General features: G+C 47.6%; 1 pseudogene; it reads right to left on the reverse strand.

Annotated features, from left to right (window-relative positions):
- Nucleotides 1-1,139: 1,139 nt before the first annotated feature.
- Nucleotides 1,140-6,293, reverse strand: LOC144180120 (uncharacterized; annotated as a pseudogene).
- Between the last annotated feature and the right edge of the window lie 1,885 nt (nucleotides 6,294-8,178).

Consider the following 8,178-nt stretch of genomic DNA (forward strand, 5'->3'; position numbering starts at 1 on the left):
ACCCCCCTACCCCACAACAGACCAAAAATGTTACCGAGCACAGTTAACGTAGCCTAGAATTATCCCAGAACAGAACATGTTTTGTTCTTGTGAGGGAATTTGTCAGCACAAAATGTCATTTTTTTATTTTTGCCAAGTTATGCTTCCATCGCATATTTCTAAGAATGTATAATGCCTCAAAATACTTTGCTGTACCGCAAGCAGCCTGACCTTGTCACGGTACTCGCTTACTGCCCTTGTTTCGTTTGTTGTCTGGTTGGTTATTGCTTATTTAATGCAGTGCTCCGAGTTTTACGCCCTGTGTCATTCTCCAATATTGCTTCTTTTTATGGTGTGTGAGTTGCGGCATTTGCAGTATATGTATACATGCATATATATATGTGTGTCTGGTATGTCTGTGTGCGTATGCGCATGTGTGTATGCATATTGTGTGTATGTAGATATATAATGTATATATATATACCTTTTTACTCCAGCGTTGAAGAGAATGCTTCGCTTCACGAGTGAGTTACATATAATTTTGACGTGTGAAATGTACATTTACATGCATCATCACGGTTTTATTGTGTTTATCCTGGGTGAAATTTTTAAGCGAATCTTTTAATCGAAATTTTAAACGAATTTTACAATCTGTATTTTCGTCTACCTTCTTCTTTTTTTCCTTTTTCCTCCTTTTTTCTCTTTTTTCCCTTCTTTTCTCCTTTTTTTTTCTCTCGCACCTACCACCGCTGTGTACGGGTGGATGGAGCTTCGTCAAGCTGCGAAAGTGTAGCTTTTTTCTCCGACCACCTTTTTTTCGTTGTATATATGGCGAAAAATAAACTTGTCTCTTTGATTTGATTTGATTTGATTGTGCCTCAAGCAGTGCTGTGCTAGCCCCCCGCACCCATACCCCATTTTAGAATGAACACGCACTCACAGTCCTCCGTCATCCTCAACTGCTTGCACGTTGTACGACGCCCAATACTTTCGGTTCACGAAGTCTCGGTAGCCGGTCTTTGTTGCGGTGATTGGTATCTGAGTACCGTCAATCGCTCCAAAAAGTTGAGGTAGGTGGAACTTTGCCTCAAACCGTTCAGCGATTTTTTTTGCTTCATATGCTGACGGCAGCTTCACATATTCTTTTGCCAGGCGCGTTGTCACCGATTGGCAAAACATATAAAAAAACTTCTTTACTGTTGATTTGTGAACGCCAAACTGGTTTGCCACAATGCGGTATTCTCCACAACTTGCTAATTTGTAGAGAGCCATAGCCACCCTCTTGTCGAGAGGAACAGGGGCCCGCACGTAGTTCTCACAAGGAGACATGTATGGCGCCGCGGCAGCGACCAGGTGGCAGAAATTGTGCCTCGACATTCTAAAATTCTCCCGCCAGTCATTTTCACTGAAGTTCGCAGCCACAATTTGGTGCTACCAATCTTGGCACCGTTCTCGCATCCACACGGCCCGCTTGGTCGGTGGTGCTGTACACTCCAATCCTGCAAGGAAATATAAACAATAGAAAATTACGTTTATTTTTAAGTATAAATGAGCCAAAATAGAAATAGAGGTGTAAACATAATGCAAAATATTTTGCGGCAGTATAAATGTTTACGTAAGCCAATAAAAATTTTACCGAAAATTGTATATTGTATTCGAATTGAAATTACAAGCCCTCAGATTAAAAAGCCCTCGTGTCAAGATCTCACTGTCCAGTCCACAAGCCACATAAATCAGAGCAGCCAAAAAGGGTGAGCGTACGAGGCAAGAGGAACACGGTGCACCTTAATTGTGGTGGAACTGTATGCTTTCTTTCAACAATTGATAAGCGTCTCTAGTCATTTCCATTTAGAAAGTATTTATTGTTTTCCACTTAAATTTTTCATGGAGATTCAGGGCACCGCTTAACTCGTCTTAGCGACAAGCCACAACTATCAAAAAATGAGCCACGTTTAGGGCTTCAAAGGTATTTCCACAGCATCAGGCATAGAAATGAAAGGCGTTACAAACCATGAATCACGGCGAATTCCGGGAGAGACCAGCCAGGGGTGACCAGGGGACGGGGCGTCAGGCTGCGGATACGCCTGCGGCGAGCGTTGTGCCTCACCGGAACCACTGCTGCCATTGCATTGTGCAGTGTTAGCTAAGACACCAACACAACGATAAAGTGCAGCTGGTGCAAACTGAGAAAAATACCAAGACGGGAGCTGAGATATCCATCGCGGATGGCGGAGTGACAACTGCGTAAACAGCCGCAGCCCACAGCGGCGTGAGCGCAGGCTTGGAGGTGCGAAAACCGGTACCGGAAGACAGGTTTTCGGCTCGCCGTTACGCAAAGCGTCGTAGCGATCACCGCTCACCTCGACGCGTGCGTGGGAGTTCATATAAACTTGGACGCGTCGAGGTAAGCTGAATCCGCCACTCAACTCACCCCGCCCCGTCGCGTCCATGTACACAGGCCTACAGTCTTGTCTTGAAACTGCAAACCAGCTCCACGTCTGCTTTCTCGCCTCCTTCAGCAGCCGACGAAGTACCTTCACGTTGTCGCAGCCCTGCCCCCACAAATCGCCGACGCTATCGACGACATTTTGGTTTCACTCCCCAAACAAGGGAAATGTGACACCCTCAAGAAGATGGTGCTGAACCGCGTCGAGGCGTTTGAAGAAAGCAGACTTCAGCAGCTCTTATGTCGGGAAGAGTTGGGCAACCAACGACCTTCCCAACTGCTGCACCGGATGCGGTAACTACTCGGCGTGCACGCGAGTCAGGACGGCCAGTTCCCACTTCTTCGTGAAGTTTTTTCTGCAACGGCTGCCCCAGTCAGCGCGCGTGGTTCTCGCGGGTTCAAATTAGACGTCCCTTGATCGACTGGCGCAACTTGACAATCGTGTCACGGAATACTCAGTTCCAAACGTCGCGCCCTTAGCTGCTGCAAGAACACACGAACAACCAGATCGACTGTCGCGCCTTGAGGAGGCATGGCAACAACTTACCGAGGCCATGCAGCAACTTTTGCTGTTTGGCGTTCCACAACAGGGCGAGCAGCGACGCAACCGATCCACTCAAGACCAGACTTTATTTTCAAAGATGCGAATGCCGAGAGCGCCCCCCCCCCCACCCCGACGAGGGCAAGAAGGGACCCCCCCCCGTCCTTCAAAAGAGAGAGGAGAAAGCCCCCCCCCCCCACCCCCCACACCGACGACCGTTAAAGAGGGCAGGGGAATGACCCCTGCACTAAGCAGGCGGCGACGTCGCCAAACCGGAGAGAAAGGAAAAATTACGCCCACCTCCCCTCGCGGGAACCCTGGTGTGTGGCAACACATCTCATGGGGGGTTCCATTGGCGTTTTCTATCGTATTGATTACGCTTAAGCAGGGATTCTCACGCGAAGGGAAGGTGGGCGTAATTTTCCATTCTCACCATGCAATGCACATGCAGTCCACGTATGCTCAGGTACGGTCTTTATTGCAGACGAGAATAAGTGCCTTGTGGTCCGTAAAGTGCACAGTAAGGGGTTGTAGGCCCGTTCGTCACATGACGTTTCGTGATAGGCCGGTTCGTAATAGGCCGTTTGGTCACATTGGATCATTCGTCATAGGCCGGTTCGTATTAAGCCGTTTGGTCACATAGGATCATTTGTCATAGGCCAGTTTGTCACTTAGGAAAGTTCGTCACAGGAATGCATAAACGAAATACGTGGCTTTTTTTCAGACGTAAGTGGTGATGAGGCATGAATGTAACTACTTTGCACACCTTTTCGCAGTATCGGTCCTCTTAGCGGCCGCCACGGCGATCCTAAATTGGCAGTAAGGCCCGCCCCCAAAAATGTTTGGCTTTCGGGGAACCTCTGCACGAACTATCCTGGTCCTGCAGTCGATACCGCTCCCACCCGTCCCCTTGCCTTTCACATGAATGTCACGGTAGCAGGCGCACGCTCGCGTGACTAATTTGCAGTGGCCGTAGCACTCCTTTATCCTCACTTTTTTTTTCATTTTCGTTGCTCCCTCACTGGTAGCCAAGTTCTCACAGCGTGGTCATTTTTGCCCCTTTCCTTGGAAAGGCTTTTTTGTGTGCACATAAGAACTCACTCGAACTGTCCGAAAGGAGGATATGAAAACGTGCAGCCCTGTAGGAGGCATATCCGCTCCCCAAGCATCTAGCTGAGCGGGCGCTCGTTTGTTTATTTTCCCCGAGAGCTACTGCCAAGAATGGCGTCCGGCGCCCCGCGCAGGCGCAAATGGCTACTGGAGAAAGGCCCATCAAATAATTAGTTGCATCACTTGTATTAAACCACTAATAAGTGACACGAAATGGCCCATGTGAAATTTCAAAGAACGAGAAGGTCGGTGCTACCACTTTCCCTTTCACGGGACCACTTAGAACCAGACGCCTGGCGCGCCTTCCAAGAACTTTGTTGGGCTACGTCCCTGTCTCACTTTTCTGTCTAGGTTGTTGAACTCGTATCTATAATCTTGTCCGAACACGTCACCCTACTTGCCCACTCTGGCTTGCATTCTTTGTTGAGCTTTGCTAGATGTACGGCCCAAAGTACCAAAAAAAACTAGCTAAACCTGTTCCTTGCTTGTCTCTTTCGAGCCGAAAAAAAACACGTCGGCATTCATTTTGTGCACCTGTGACGAACTTTCCTAAGTGACAAACTGGCCTATGACAAATGATCCTATGTGACCAAACGGCCCATGACGAACCAGCCTATGACGAATGATCCTATGTAACCAAACGGCCAATTACGAACCGGCCTATGACGAAACACCATGTGACGAACGGGCCGTATCCCACAGTAAGGTGCTCGACGATTGCAGCAAGCAATCGTCGAATTGCAAGCAAGTAAGCCGAATTGGTAAGGCATTCGACATGTAATCGAAAGGCGTGGGTTCGGTCCCCACTCTGGGCGCGTGTTTTTCTTCTTTCTTTCTTCTGTATATTTAAAAAAAATGTTTACTTCATCAACCATAGTGAAAAAGAAAAGAGCTTAACCACACCCCTATGCCTCCTTTGGCGTTGTAGACTGCTGACCCATCTTTCTGTATTTCCTCAACGAGCCCCTCATTTCCTTACTATATATATATATATATATATATATATATATATAAATATATATATATATATATATATAGTCTGTGCCTAGCCTTTTATAGCATGTTGTCATATTAATTTCCATTGCCCTTTCACTGTTTTTTTTTCAAACCATCTTTTCCCCCGGCGAGACCTGTGCCCTCAGTCGAGAGGCAAAACTTCGCCTTGTAAAAATTTTGATTTTATAAACACTTTCTCTCCACCTTTCGTCTCGAAATACTTCAGCAAGCAGAACGGCACACGTCATAGCTTCCCTAGAATCAGGGTTCTGTGGGGCTGGCGTGCACTTTTTCTACCCACGAACCATTGGTATCAGGTGATGCGCGGCACGCACTCTTCTACTACTTTAACCAATTCTCTCTGCCCCGCCCCCTCCCTGTGATTTTGTGCTCTTCGTTTAAATTTTTAAATGAAGGAAGAGCGCACGTCGAGCTGCCCTTTCAATGTGACAGCAGAAGTTCCTAGTTTTGTTTGCTGCGAAATCATGTTGCTTCGGCAATCCGTACCATTTGGAAGTCATTGTGAAATATGAAGAGGCTTCGAGTGTAAGGTACCTGCAACCTAACACTTATTTAATGCTGCAATGCAGTCGTGACGGTTGGTGTTTACAGCGCACGTGAGTACTGTTGATGGTTTCGTCTGGGGCGTATAAATAAGGCGGGTAATGAAGCTAACCTGTTGGTAGCGCACTGGTCGTACAATATTATTGTCACTATAGAAACTTTCGATGAAGACGAAGATGAGCTCGCACCGAGCTCAGCACACGCATAGATGAAGACGATGAAGACGACTAGGCGAGGCGACAAGATGGCTGTGCATTGAACGGTTCTCTGTAAATAGTGTGAATATATTTGCTTTTTCGATCGATGACGGCCTGCTCCCTTGCCTCCCTGGACGTTTTCCACATGGTGCCGAAACTCGGGACGTCAAAGGACACGACGAGGTGAGCCATGGAGCGGAAATCAACTCTTCGACCGCATTGCTCACCGCGAAGCAAGTAGGAGGTGTCGAGGCAGACGAACCGCCTAAGGAAAGCACAGAAAAGCCTTCTTGAATTTAACGAGCAGCTTATCACCGAAGTAACGCCCACTCTAAACGAAGCGAGGGATGTCGACACCGCTGTTTCTTTGGCCAGGCTCCAGCACAGCGCAGACCGACTTGCTGGAATCAGACAGAAGCTGGAAGCCCTTGTTGGTGGAGCCGGGTTTGACGGCCAGCATTACGACGCTTTAGAGTCGGCCAAATAAGCGTACCGAATCGCCCTATCACTAGAACGAAGGCTTTACAAACGAAACGACAACGCATTACCGAAGCTAGTTGTCACGAGAGAAGAGAAACAGCAACCCCAACCAGAAGGTGGGTCGACTAGTTCGAGCCAGAGTAAACGACATGGAGAGGAGACACAGGGCTACCGCGAACAAACTACTTCAACAATATCGACAGGCGTTTCGGTAATCGGTCATCGACCTCAACGATTTTCAACCGTGATTGTTCCGCCAGATCCAACGACACCGTGTGCCTCTATATGTGACCACTCGGCTGAGACGGCCCTGGAGGTACGCCGGGCAACTGGGCATCTATCGCTCAGAACGGAAAACGCCATGATGTTGGAAACGCCACACCAAGAACAGGACGCAGGATATAAAGCATTCTCACAATCTACTTTGGCCACACCAGAAACAGAAGAATGCGCCCTGGACGAGGAGCTAGCTTCAGAAGGTGACACCGTCGGAGTCTATACGACTGAAGTGCCTGAACCCTTCTCTTCGTATACAGCCATGACATGTCCAGATCGTTGTGTACAGAACTGCTACCACAAGAGAGAATACGTAACTCAAGGTGATGAACAACCCCGCAGTAGAGTGAGGAACTCTGTACAGGAATGTATAGAGCCTTCACTGCAGGAAGAGTGGACCGATGTTCTGGAGGTGCGTAACTGCAACAGGAGTGCGTACAAAATAAGAAAGACGACCACGACAGCCGAAGTGCAACAGCAGCCAGGCCACCACCATGGCAGGGCTACGAGATACGAACTGCGTAAGCGTACTCTTCATAAAAACTCGGACCACCCAACGGCTATCAAGCACCTTCGCATCGGTCTGAGGGCTACAGCGGAAAGGTGCACATCTCCAGGAAAGAGATCAAAGAAGGACGCTGAGGCGATCATGATGACGTCAACGATTAACCACACCACTAAAGGTACTCAGAAATCAAAAACCCCCGGAGGTCATCGTGTCAGGCGCTAACACAAGACGTCGATGAAATTATCTGCGAAGTTAGCGGGCCCAAGAAACTATGCAGGAAAATACGCTTGCAGTTCATCGCCTGGCGTGATCATCACGAAAAGACATAAGCTGGTAGTCCGAAGAAAGGCGAAGTCGAGAAGAAAGAGAAGGCCAAAGATAAGAAAGAAAAGGATAGAAATCGGACACCTGATGGATACGAATGGCAAACTGATTGGACACCACCACCGCTCATACGAACTCTTGTGGGGCGGGGAGATGTAGAAACTTTCGATGAAGACGAAGATGAAGCTCGCACCGAGCTCAGCACACGCATAGATGAAGACGATGAAGGCGACTAGGCGAGGCGACAAGATGGCTGTGCATTGAACGGTTCTCTGTAAATAGTGTGAATATATTTGCTTTCTACAAACGACGACCTCCTGCCTTCACTCTCTAGACGTTATTTCACAGTCACATCAGCGCCAAGTCGATTGAATAACATGAAAAAAGTAGCTCGAACTATGCAAAATAGATGGAAGTAAAAACATGATGTGCGTCAAAAACAGTTAAGAAGCCTCTGTAAAACACCTCGCTGAAGTAACGTGTATGCTGTGAGAGATGTAAAACAACTCGGTGCCCTGTTCACTTTTCTGCATAACATCTGAAAAGCTTCTACTGCCAAACATTCTCTTTTACCATAAAAAATGTAATTTGTAACAAGGAGTAAATCGTGAAGCCCCTACTTTGATCGGTTACGCTTCCGGTTATAGCGGATAAAATTACGTGGCGTAAGAAACGCGCAAACGTTCACAAAAATAGGTACGAATTCGCTAGAAATCGATATTTCCATCACGAGAGCAATAAAACGTGAATAGAGAAG

Source organism: Haemaphysalis longicornis, unplaced genomic scaffold (genome assembly GCF_048455015.1).
Source record: "Haemaphysalis longicornis isolate Haplotype H1 unplaced genomic scaffold, Haemaphysalis longicornis Haplotype H1 scaffold_4, whole genome shotgun sequence".
NCBI lineage: Eukaryota > Metazoa > Arthropoda > Arachnida > Ixodida > Ixodidae > Haemaphysalis > Haemaphysalis longicornis.